The 13732-nt window shown below is 39.7% G+C and overlaps 1 long non-coding RNA gene across 1 annotated transcript in view; it reads left to right on the forward strand.

The window, feature by feature from the left end:
• LOC115293308 overlaps positions 1-5640 on the forward strand; it is a 16349-nt gene extending 10709 nt beyond the window's left edge. Inside the window, exon 3 of the long non-coding RNA XR_003909485.1 lies at positions 5532-5640. This is a non-coding gene — a long non-coding RNA (uncharacterized LOC115293308). The remainder of the gene's footprint in view (positions 1-5531) is intronic.
• Positions 5641-13732: the final 8092 nt, after the last annotated feature.

The following is a 13732-nucleotide window of genomic DNA, read 5'->3' on the forward strand; positions in this document are numbered from 1 at the left end:
TGTTCCCCGCACAGTCACTGCTCCAGAGCATGTTGGGAGTCCTGGTGCGACTCTGGCAGGACAGGCCACACGCTCTGTGAACAAACAGCCATCCATCTGGATAGAGTGCACTTGGCCATCAGCCAGGGCCTTGGGCGGCTTTGTGCAGCCTGGCCCTTCCCTCCTTCCTTCCAACTCGGGGAGGGTGCACCCCCCACAGAGGTGCCTGTTTCGCTCTTAATCACCCCTCAGGCTCTACTCCCAGCCTGTCTTTCATTTCCACCACAAAGCTCTCAGCCAGACAGTTTGAGCAGAATCTCATCTGGAGTGTGTTAACCAGAGATCTGGAATCGGCTCTGCATTAGGACAAGCTGTAAATAAACACATATTTGCTCAGCTGTGTCTCCTGCTCCTATCCCATCGCCCTCTCTTAGATTTGGGCAGCTTTAAGTCATGGAACAGAGAGTGTTTGGGAAAGACCTTAGAGATCATTGAATGCAGTCTGCCCATTTTACAGAAGAGTAAATTGAAGGTATTTAGTTAAGTCACCCATGTTTACATAGACAACTTGAGGTTACAGATAGAGATAGAAATCAGGTCTTCTACTCTTAGTACAAAACCCTTTCCATAATAACTCAGTCTTCCAGTTAGTCATTCACTCATTCCTTCAAAAAAATGTGTACTGAGCATCTAAGTACCTATGCCTTGTCCTTTTGTGGGCACTGGAAAAACAGATAAACAAGGAATGATTTGCCCTTGAAGTGCTTATGAACTCTTCGTCCATTGGTCCATCTATCTAGATGCCTGCATCTAATGCATGTGTCTCTTCATTCATCCATCTGTTTCTCCATGTATCCACTTGCCTTTTTCCTGTCCATCTTTCCATCCTTCCCTTAATCTTCATCCTTTTGTACATTTGTTTTTGTCAGTTTATCTCACCATAGGTTTCCACACATTTACTTATCTTTCTCTCCGTCTGTTTTCTTGGCCACCTGTCATCTGTTCCTGTTTCTGTCCAGTCTACTTCTCTTTTGATCCATCCATTGGTCTCTTTGTCCAGAATTTCTTGAGTGTCTATATGGCTCTAGGTTTTTTGGCTGGTGCTCAGGACTGAGAGAAGTAAGAGGCATTTGTATTCTATTCTTTGTATAAACACATACCTTATGTCTTTTTATTAAGTACTTTGGAGTAGAATGGCTGGATCATATGATAGATATTTAGTTAGCTTTTTAAGAAACTGCTAAAATCTATTAGGTGTTTACCCAAAGGTTACAAAAATACAGATTCAAATACCCACGTACAGAGGGGTACATGCTGCTATAATGTTTATAGCAACATTATCAACAATAGCCAAACTATGGAGAGAGCCCAAATGTCCATCAACTCAAGAATGGACATGTGGTGTGTACACACACACACACACACACACACACACACACACACACACTGGAATATTACTCAGCCATCAAAAGTAATGAAATTTTGCCATTTGCAATGATATGGATGGAGCTTAACGTGTATTATGCTAAGCAAAATAAGTCAATCAGAAAGACAAATATTATGTGATTTCACTCATGTGGAATTTAAGAAACAAAACATATGAACATATGGCATGGTGTGGGGAAGAGAATAAAGGGAAACAAACCACAATAGACTCTTAACAATAGAGAACAAACTGATGGTTGATGGAAGGAGGTGGGTGGGAGATGGGCTAGATGGACGATGCGTATTAAGAGGGGCACTTGTGATGAGCAGTGGATGTTGTATGTAAGTGATGAATCATTGAAATCTACTTCTGAAACCAACACTGCACTGTATATTAACCAATTAAAGTTTAAATTAAAAAAGAAATTGCCAAAATGGTTTTCAATGAGTCTTTACTCTTTTAAATTTCTACTGGTTTCTCCACAGTGTTTTAAACTTTTTGCATGATCATTCTTTTTAATTGTATTCATTCCAATAGCTCTAGTTTTGATTTGTTGTTTCCCTAAGGCAAATGCTGGTGAGCATCTTTGGGTGCTTATTTGCTAGCCATATATCATCCGGAGAGAGTATGTGCAAGTCTTTTGTCCATTTAAGAAATGGAATTGTTTTCTTATTATTGAGTTCTAAGATTTAAATGTAAGTTCTGGAGGCACCTGGGTGGCTCAGTTGGTTGACTCTTGATTTTGGCTCAGGTCATGATCCCAGGGTTGTGGGATTGAGCCCTGCATCAGGTTCCACGCTGAGCAGAGAGCCTGCCTGGGATTCTCTCTCTCTTTCTGTCTCTTTGCCCCTCCCCTGCTCATGCTTCACACTCTCTAAATAAATAAGCACACCTTGGTGGCTCCGTCAGTCAAGTGTCTGACTCCTGGTCTCAGCTCAGGTCATAATCTCATGGTTTGTGAATCTGAGCTCTGCATCAGTCTCTGAGCTGACAGTGTGGAGACTGCTTGGGATTCTCTCCCCCTTTCTCTCTCCCTGCTAGTGCATGCACTCCCTCCTTCTCTCTCAAAGTAAAGAAACTTAAAAACAAATAAATAAACATTAAAAAAATAAATATAAATTCTGGATTAAAGTTGTTTATCAGATAAACACTTTGTCATATTAACATTTTTTCTCCATACAAGACAAGGTGGCTTGTCTTTTCATTCTTTTAACAGTGTTCCAAAGAATAGCACATGAATTTTGATGAAGTCCAACTTATTAAACTTTTATGGATCTTTCTTTACAATAAATTTGTACCTAGCATAAGATCACAAAGACCTGCTGCTTTTGTCCCGTAGGTCTTATTGTTTCAGGTTTTACCTTCAGGTCTATGAAGGGTTTTGAGGTAATGTTTGTATATGGTATACCCAAGCTCATTCGTTTGTTCTTTACCTCTCCCTTCCTTCCTCCTTCCCTCATTTCTTTCTTTCTTTTTTCTTTCTTTCACATATGGATATCCAATTGTTGTTGATTTTTACATTTATTTTTGAGAGACAGAGAGAAGCAGAGCACAAATGGGGGAGGAGCAGAGAGAGAGAGACAGAATCCGAAGCAGGCTCCCAGGCTCTGAGCTGTCAGCACAGAGACTGACATGGGGCTTGAACTCACAAACCACCAGATCATGACCTGAGCTGAAGTCAGATGCTCAACCAGTTGAGCCACTGAGATGCCTCTGGATATCCAGTTGTTTTAGCATCATTTATTGAAAATACTGCCTTCTCTGGGGTGCCTGGGTGGCTTGATCAGTTAAGCGACTGACTCTTGATTTCAGCTTAGGTCATGATCTCAGGGTTGTGGGATTGAACCTTGTGTCATGCTCTTTCCTGAGCATGGAGGAGCCTGCTTGGGATTCTCTCTCTGCCCCTCCCCTCTCGTCTTTCTCTAAAAAAAAAAGAAAGAAAGAAAGAAAGAAAGAAAGAAAGAAAGAAAGAAAGAAAGAAAGAAAAAAGAAAGAAAAAGAAAGAAAGAAAAGAAAAGAAAAGAAAAGAACTTTCTCTACTGAATTGCCCTGGCACCTTTGTTAAAGTCAAATATTCATTCCATTAGCAACGAGTACACATTTAATGCCTGGATCTTGGGTTTATTTATTTATTTATTTTTTTTTACCTTTTCTTTCTTGTTTTTATTTAGAGGGAGTGAGTTGGAGAGAGGGACAGAGGGAGAGAGAAAGAATCTTAAGCAGGCTCCATGCTCAGTGCAGAACCTGACACAAGGCTCATTCCATGACCTGAGCTGAAATCAAGAGTTAGGCACCCCCAGATCTTGTTTTTTAATACTATTTGTCAGTAAAAAGATCTAGGGCTTCTTATAGAAAGTGGATGATATTAAGATTGGGGCAGGAAATATACAAGATGGACCTGGAGCGTCTTGTAGCACTAGAAATGAAGTGTTGAAAAAGGAAAATTTTATATTGATGGGATTTTGTCAAAAGAACATAGCAGCCAACTCAAAGAGCTCCCAAAGGCCAATCTAAACAATTTGAGCAACAAGATAATAAAGTAGTATTAGATTATAATCCAAGATATAAAATAAATATCCATGAGTCTATAGTGATACGTTATTGAATAAATAAATAATGGAGAAGAGAACATTTTCTTTTGCAAAAGAATTTCAAATAATTTATGTAGATATCCCATTGTTAAGGAAGTGGAGTATAACTCTGTATTTCTCAGGTGTGGGAGCTGTGCGGAGTGACTTTCTTCTGAAGAGTACAGTATAGAAAAGGGGGGAGGGGAAGAGTACTTTTACAGTGGAGAATGGTGACAGACACGATCTGAGCCAGGTAATGAAGAATAACTTGATCAGATAAATCACACTGATAGTATATAACCTTGATATAACATAAGCACATTTTCCTCAGCCTAATGAAAAAAACATCAGACAATCCCAGTTGGGGGATATTCTACAATATATTTGTCCAGCACTTTTAAAATCTGTCAAGGTCATCAAAAACAAGGAAAGTCTGAGAAACTGTCATAGTTAAGAGGAGCCTAGGGAGACATAACAACTAGATGTAATTTGGGTAGACTCCTGGAACAGAAAAAGATGTTAGTTAAAACTAAGGAAATTTGAGTAAATGATGGACTTTAGTTAATAACAATGTATCAATATTAGTTCATTAAGTATAACAAATGTATTACATTAACATAGGATGTTAATAATAGAGGAAACTTGATGAGAGACATAGGAACTTTATGTGCTATCTTCTCAATTTATCTGCAAATATAAAACTGTTTTATTAAATGAAATCTATTGTAAAAATCCATTGTGTGTGTGTTTGTTGAATATATACATGTATATATATTTACACACACACATATTGCATCATTGATCTATTTGCTTTATGTATTTATTTAATTTTTTAAAATTTATAATAGTTTATTGTCAAATTAGTTTCCATACAACACCCAGTGCCTCTCCCCACAAGTGCTCCCCTCCATGACCATCACCCCCTCCCCCTTCAGCCCTCGGTTCGTTTTCAGTATTCAATAGTCTCTCATGGTTTATGTTTCTCCCTCTCCCCAACTCTCTTTCCCCCTTCCCCTCCCTATGGCCCTCTGTTAGGTTTCTCCTGTTAGACCTGAGTGCAAACATATGGTATCTGTTCTTCTCCATCTGACTTATTTCCAACACCAAATTCATTTGGTTACTAAAACTTTATAGCAAGTCTTGAAATCAGATAGTAGTAGCTTTTAAATTTTTTTTCAAAGTTGTTTTGGTAATTCTAGGGTTTTTTTTTTTCCATTTCACATGAACTTTAGAATCAGTTTGTCAATTAAAAAAATGTCTGTTGCATCTTGATTGGTATTACATTGATCAAACTGGGAAAACTGACTTCTTATCAATATTGGGTTTTTCAAGCCATTGGCCATCTCTCCATTTATTTAGATCACGTCTGTAATTTTTTCTCAGCAATATTTTGTAGTTTTTAGTTTACAGATCTTTCACAGCTTTTGTTGGATTTAACCCTAAGTATTTCATATTTTTCAATGCTATTTGTAAAGAGTATTTTATTTCAATTTCTGGTTGCTCATTGCTAATATATAGAAATGCAACTGAGTTTTGCATATTGATCTTTATAACAGGAGAGACAGACTGATCATAGAGATGCTTGGAGAGGAGAACAATGTGAAGATGGAGGCAGAGGTTGAAGTTACGCTGCCACAAGCCAAGGGACACCAGAAGCTTCCAGACATTGGCAAGGAAAAGTTCTCTCCTGGAGACTTTGGAGGGAATGTGGTCCTGCTGACATCTTGATTTTGTTTCGTTTTTAATTTAAAATGTAAAATTTTAATTCCAATATTGCTAACATATAGTGTTATATTAGTTTCTGGTGTGCAATTATAATGATTCAACCATTCTATACCTTACTCAGAGCCCATCATAAGAAATTTACTCTTAATCCCCTCACCTCTTTCACCCACCCCCCTACCCACCTCCCCTCTGGTAGCCATCGGTTTATTCTCTAGAGGTAAGAGTCTGTTTTTTGTCTCTTTTTTTTCTCCTTTATATCTTAAATTCCACATAGGAGTGAAATCATATATTTGTCTTTCTCTGATTTTTTTGCTTATATTCTCTAGATCCATCCATGTTGTTGTTGCAAATTACAAGATTTCATTCTTTTTTGTGGCTGAATAATATGCCATTCTACACACATATATACACCTAGATGTAGATATTATATAGCTATAGACATAGATATTATATAGATATAGACACACACACACACACATATATATACATATATACACCATATCTTCTTTATCCATTCATCTATTGATGGGCACTTGGAGGCTTCCACAAGTTTTCTGTTGTAAATAATAGTGCAATAAATATAGAGGTCCATATATCTTTTCAAATTAGTGTTTTTGTATTCTCTGTGTAAATATCTACTAGTGGAATTAATGTAACATATGTTATATTTTTAATTTTTTGAGGAACCTTCATACTGTTTTTCACAGTGGCTGCACCAGTTTGCATTCCCACGAACACTGCATGAGGGTTCCCTTTTCTCCACCTCCTTGCCAACACTTGCTGTTTCTTGTGTTTTTGAATTTAGCTATTCTGACAGGTGTGAGGTGATTTCTCATTGTAGTTTTGATTTGTGTTTCCCTGATGATGAGTGATGTTGAGCATCTTTTCATGTGTCTGTTGGCCATCTGGATGTCTTCTTTGGAGAAATGTCTGTTTATGTTTTGCCCATTTTAAAATTAGATTATTTGTTTTTTGGGTGTTAGGTTGTCTAAGTTCTTTATGTATTTTGCACACTAACCCTTTATTCAGTGTGTCATTTGCAAATATCTTCTCTCCTTCAGTAGATTGTTTTTAAATTTGTTGATCGTTTTCTTTGCCGTGCAGAAGCTTTTCATTTTGATGCAGTTCCAATAGTTTATTTCTGCTTTTGCTTCCCTTGTCTTAGGAGACATATCCAGAAAAAAATTTGCTGTGGCTGATGCCAGAGAAATTACTGCCTATGTTCTCTTCTAGGATTTTTATGGTTTTATGGTTTTTTAATCCATTTTGAGTTTATTTTTGTGCGTGGTGTAAGAAAGTGGTCCAGTTTCATTTATCTGCATGTAGCTGTACAGTTTTCCCAACATCATTTGTTGAAGAGACTCTTTTTTCCCATTGAATACTCTCTCCTGCTTTGTTAAATATTAATTGACCATATAATTGTGGGTTTATTTCTGGGATCTCAATTCTGTTCCATTGATCTATATGTCTATTTTTGATTGCTATAGCTTTGTAGTATATCTTGAAATCTGAGATTTTGATACCTACAGTTTTGTTCTTTTTCAAGATTGCTTTGGCTATTCAGGGTCTTTTCTGATTCTATACACATTTTAGGATTTTTTTTGTTTTGTTTTGCGAAAAGTGCTGTTAGTATTTTGATAGAGATTGCATTAAATCTGTAGATTGCTTTGGGTAGTATGGACTTAAAATTTTTTTTACGTTTATTTATTATTGAGAGACAGAGAGACAGAACACAAATGGGGGAGGGGCAGAAAGAGAGGGAGACAGAGAATCTGAAGCAGGCTCCAGGCTCTGAGCAAACTGTCAGCACAGAGTCTGACACGGGGCCTGAACCCATGAACCATGAGATCATGACCTGAGCTGAAGTTGAACGCTCAAATGACTGAGCCACCCAGGCGCCCCTGGACTTTTTAACAATATTTGTTCTTCCAACCCATGAGCATGGAATATCTTTCCATTTGTTTGCATCATCTTCAATTTCTTTCATCAATGTTTTGTAGTTTTCAAAGTGTAGATCTTTTACCTCCTTGGTTAAGTTTACTCCTAGGTATCTTATTATTTTGGGTGCATATGTAAATGGGCTTGTTTTCTTAATTTCTTTCTGCTACTTCATTTATAGTTTATAGAAATCCAATGGATTTCTGTATATTGATTTTGTATCCTGCAACTTTTCTAAATTCATCGATCAGTTCGAGTAGTTTTTTGGTGTAGTCTTTAGGGTTTTCTTTATATAGTATGGCTGACATCTTGATTTTGAACTTCTGACCCATAGAATGGTGACATAATAAATTTGTTGTATTAAGCCACAAAGTTTGTAAGAATTTTTTATGGGAGATCTCAGAAACTAATACAAGGGTTCTAGATATTGTCATGAAGCACAGCTTGAGGAGGCCCCAAGATCACCCTCCTCAGAGAGGGTAATATCATGTCTGACAATATGAAGATTTTGACTTTATGGTCAAAGATAAACCCTAAACACACTTCTTATGGGGATGGCCCTGAGGCTGTCAGCTGCCACAGAGATGTGGGCCTGGGTGTGGTTGTGTGTGCATGCATATATGTGTGTGTGTTTGTGTCTGGTGGGGTGGCTATCATGATGAAAATGATGAACATTCTCATTCCTCTTACTTCTGGTTCATTCTGATTTCCCTTCAGTCATTTTCCTTGTTTCCCACTCACTGTACTACTGTTTTCCTCATATTGACCACCATTGTTACCCTCAAATGGAATATTTTGTAGAAGATAAATATAAAACAGAGAGATCCCATTATGAGTTGAATATTTGTTGCAAGATACATTAACATTACAGACACTAAAGACCCTTAAGTAGCAAATGCCCTTTTACTGTGTCTTATTCTGGCCATCTAGGATTTTACCATAGCAATATCCTAAAAATATGCTATGACACAAAACCCACTCAGCTCTGTGTGACACTCAATAATTTTTCAAAAGTGCAAAAGATTCACTGTTTTTAGGGTGGGAAATGGGAAGAGCTGGTTCAAGACCAGAATCAACACTCATGCTTCAAGCTCTGAATCCAGTTCTACTCTAGTCTGGCAGGGCAAACTGAATGTTACTTGAAGATTATATAGAGACTTGCAAGCTTGGATAGAGCATGTTTTTCTTCCTTTCCAAGCTTTGATAAGACCTTTCTTCCTTTCCCTTTGTCATTCATCTGTCAAAGGGTAGAAGAATAAAGAAAGCTGCTTTACTACCCCACCCCTGGAGATCCATAGTGTTCAGGCGTCAGTAGCCAATGGCACTGTCTACATGTTCCTACTTATGCCATTTCACACAGAGTTGTTTGTGCTCTCTCTGGCGTTGAGGTGAGCAGGAGGGAACCCATGAACACTTATCATTTGGAACAGAGAGATGAACCAGTCCCCAGCAGCCTCCTTAAGTCCTCTGCATCACACACACTTCAGTTCTGTGTTCAGTAATGCTCTAGAATATGGGAAGGGTAGAAGGAGAAGGGGTTGACTGCTCCACATTTTTACTGCCCATCTACTCAGCTTTCATTAAAGGGGGAAGGACTATTAAGTGTGGATGTCTCTTAATGCTCCAGAAGATATAGGAACATAAATGTCTCCCAACCCTTCTGAATTTAGGGTGAGTTATTCTAAACTACCATTTCTTACTTTTGTGATATATGAGACTGCTTATTGCCTACTGTCCCTGGAAGTTAAGTGGCGAATTTATTGCTCTATTATATTGGTATAACCCCACCCACTCTACAGTTTACTCTCAAGTTGTATAAAGTGAAGATATTGAGGGGCACCTGGATGTCTCAGTCGGTTGAGCATCTGATTTTGGCTCAGGTCATGATCTTGCAGTTTGTGAGTTCAAGCCCCACATTGGGCTCACTGCTGTCAGTGCAGAGCCCACTTTGGATCCTTTGTCCACCCTCTCTCTGCCCCTGCCCTGGTCTCTCTCTCAAAAATAAATAAAACATTAAAAAATAGTAAAAATATTGAAGGGGTAGGACTGCTTGAGCCAGATCCTGGGATTGGGTCTTCCTTGGAGCCTGTCTCTTTTGAAGGCTTCTGAACATATGCATCGGGACATTTTTTCCTTCCTAATGAAAGGATTAGGAAAAATAATGAACTTAATATTTGGACATGTGACCAGGTAGAAATGGAGGAAGCCAGAATTGTGGTGGCTGTGTAGTGCTATTATTACTTTCCCTCCATGACCTGGGAACAGTTTAGAAGGTGAAACAGTTAATCAGTAGGCACTGAAGTTAATCTCTTCTTTTCTCTAGTCCAAGTCACTGATATCCTATAAACCTTGATCTCAAGTGTGACATCAACTAAACATACCACACTCCTATAAGAAGGAATAACTCTGTTTGGAAAGTGAAATATGCTCTTAGAGAATATATTAATAGGAGTACTATTTTTTCTCTACAAGGGAGGAAAGATTTCTGAAATTCTCTTCCTAGGAGGAGTTGGAGGAAGACTTTCTGCCTGAGTAGAAGAAGCACACCCACTAAGAGAGAACCCAGTGCAGTGACCAGAACAGCTTGTGGGACCTGACACCCTTGACTCCTGGGAATGTGGAATAAGTTGCTGCTCTATGAATTCCATAATTTTCTCAGGGTATCTATCTTTTTCCTCTGAACTGCCTGCTTCAACTTAGAGAATTCAAGCCCTTAGATAGCACTTATCATTTATCACTTAGTTCAAGGTAGGAGGTTCTGTGATCATAAGAATGTCCAGCTGTGGGCTCTGCCTGGGCCTGGGGTTGCTCCTTATTCTGACTTTCCTTCTGTGCGTGAAACACATGCCTAAGGCATAGCCTCCCCTCTGGAATCAGGCCCTTGATGGTATCCTCACACCCACAAAGCCTATTCTGGTTTGAAAAGGTCCAGGGCTCTATACAAAGGCTAACACCAATGTGGCTGTTTTTAGACGACCTTGGTGACATTTGTCTTTTGCCTTGAACTGAAGCCGCTGAAGCAAATGGCTCCCCCTTTGTCTGAATTTAGTTTTATTAAGAGCCTTCATAAAGGTCCCTTTATGAAGGTCCCTTCTGTTGCAGGACCTGAGGTGTTCTTGCTTCAAAGGTCTCTGCTAATCCTCTGTCCTGAGCAGATGGCTCTTTCCATTGGAGTGGGAGGTCTCCAATCCTGCATTTCTAACAGAAGATCTACTAGTTTGGCTTTCTTAAGGTCCTCTTTCCCTTCATTTGGGTCTACATTTATCTTCTGACTCTTACCTGGATCCTGAAGGTTAGGGGCTCCATGATCCTGCACCCAGGGTGCTCCTCTGTCCTCCATGTGAACAGATAGAATCTGGGAAGTGGCCATGTATCTACTGTGGGCACACTGCATATGGGGTTGAGCTTTTAGCCACCAAACTGTCCTGCATTACTCAGTTCTTCTATGGAAGTGCACTGAGCATGACTATGTAGCTAAACCTTCAATTTGAGTTGTATCTTATTAAAAACACAGTCTTCAAGGAATGTTTTCACTAGGTCTTGGGTCTCCAACATTCTCAGTGGTGGGGTCATTCCTTGGTTATAGACACTCAGATCCCCACTTAGATTTTGGCTGTTTCTCAGCTTGATAGCTCAGAAGGTCTTTTTGGGGGTTGGGGATGATGATATTCTAGCACCTGTCAAGTGGCTAGCTCAATAAAGGACAGTTCTTTTATTATACAGGGGTATTCAGGTGACATTCCTGAACAACTGAGGGTGCCAAGTTTCTGATTTCCCAATTGGTGCGAGACATTCCAGGGGGAAGGTAGAATAAAGTTGGCAGTAAGCCCTGCATGATGCACACTCACAGGGATCCTACCCTGATTGACTTTGTCCAAGTTCATGTTGAAGGTATTTTCCAGTTGCTCCTGGACTAGGTTCTCCCTTAGATGCCTTGATAAATCATTGTCTGAATGACTCATCTCCCTTGTTGCTTCCTTCTTAGAGTCAGTTCCCAAACAATTCATTGGATAGCTGAGGCTTTTGCTGGGTTAACTTTTGGACCCCATCACAGAATATACTGTGGTTCCCTTCACTAATTTCTTCATGAGGCTCCTCACATGAAACTCATTGGATTCCATAATCCAATCTTCCTTGAATACTTGTTGCTTCCTCCTTAAAAATGGAGGGCATTGGGGTTGCCTGGGTGGCTCAATCGGTTAAGCGGCTGACTTTGGCTCAGGTCATGATCTCACAGCTTGTGGGTTCGAGCCCTGTGTTGGGCTCTGTGCTGACAGCTCAGAGTCTGGAGCCTGCTTCCGATTCTGTGTCTCCCTCTCTCTCTCTGCCCCTCCCTCACTCATGCTCTGTTTCTGTCTCAAAAATAAATAAAACTATTAAAAAAAAAACCCAGAGGGCATTGAGAATCTGTCAGACAGGGCTCTAGACAGGAGCAGAGGCTGGGCCTTGTGGTGGACAGAGCTGTTCCTGGGGGAAATTTTAGAAATTCTTTAACTTCTATTTGGTTTTTAGGGGTGGGATCATTAGATATTACATTGAATGAGTCACTTGGAGATGCTAATGGGGAATCACTACCGAAGACCAGGAGTGTGGTCAACAGGGACTTGTGCCTGATGGGGAAATTCCAGAAGATCCAGCTTCATTTATGTTGCACATGGTTCCCCAAAGTTTTGAGAAATGGGAAATCATGATGACTGGTCAGCTTCTTGGGTTTGCCCCCAGGGCTTCAGAATGGTTGGGGGGCTTTGGTGTCCTGCTTATCAGCAAGTGATTCTAAGTTATTTCTAGAATTTACAAATGATCCTTTTTTTGTTCCTTTCTTCTTCCAAGTTCAGAAATCCACTCTTATAGCTTGTATCTTCAGATGCTCCTGAAGACATAAAGTGTATGGGAAAAGATGCTGCTAGTCTTCATATGCCTGATGATAGGGTGTCCCCAGAGGAAGCTGGAGTGGAGGAAGGTTTTGCTGGAGAACAGTGTCAGGAGGTGAAAAGGAGCAAGTATTTGGCAGGTGCTGGCCACCAGGGGAAGGTGAAATGGGCAGGTGTCAGTGGCCCATGCCTGAGAATGTCCCAGATTATTTCTATTCACAGGGAGGACAGAGGAAAACCCTGGGTGCAGAAGAGACCAACAGTAGGTGCTAGCTGGAGAGTAGCTCTGTGAAATAGTGTTCAGCAGGATGGAAATCAAATCTGAGTTAAGTTGAATTCTGGCAGTGGTAGAATAGGGAGCTTTGGAAGTTCAGGATGCCAGGATAACGATTCAGTGGTATCCAGGACCTGGGTTAATTTGGTAAGAGATTGATATGAAGAGTATAAGGTCATGTGAGGCCAACCTTTTCTTTACTCTGTGTTTTCACAAAGGGACAAGAAAAGAGTGAGCAGATGGGAATCACACTATCCTGTCCCTAGGCAAGAGAGTTATTCATTATTCATGAACAGTATGTCTTCTGCATTGAATTCATGGATCTCTGTGGTCTTTTTCTGCTATTCATTTTTTGGGGAGGGGGAGTAAGTTTTTGCTTTTTTAATTTATTATTGCTTGAAATATTTACAATAAGCATTTATCACTTTCATGATTAAAAAAATCCCAGGATTTAATAAGAACAAATAGAGTATAGGAAATATACTATTATAAGTGACGGAATTATAGGAGTTGCTTTTTTTTTCAATATTTTATTGTCTAGTTGTTTTCCATACAACACCCAGTGCTCTTCCCCTTAAGTGCCCTCCACCATCACCACCACCTCTTTTCCCCCCTACCCCTTCCCCTTCAACTCTCAGTTCATTTCCAGCATTCAATAGTCTCTCAAGTTTTGTATCCCTCTCTCTCCCCAACTCTCTGTCCCTCCTCCGCTCCCCCTGGTTCTCCATTAGGTCTCTCTTGTTTTCCTGCTAGACCTATGAGTGCAAATATATGGTTTCTGTCCTTTTCTGCATGGCTTACTTCACTCAGCATGACACCCTCAAGGTCCATCCACTTTCCTACAAAGGGCCATATGTCATTCCCTCTCATTGCCATGTAGTACTCCATCGTGAATATATACCACATCTTCCTGATCCACTCATCAGGTGATGGACATTTAGGCTCTTTC

Source organism: Suricata suricatta, chromosome 6, assembly GCF_006229205.1.
Source record: "Suricata suricatta isolate VVHF042 chromosome 6, meerkat_22Aug2017_6uvM2_HiC, whole genome shotgun sequence".
Classification (NCBI taxonomy): domain Eukaryota; kingdom Metazoa; phylum Chordata; class Mammalia; order Carnivora; family Herpestidae; genus Suricata; species Suricata suricatta.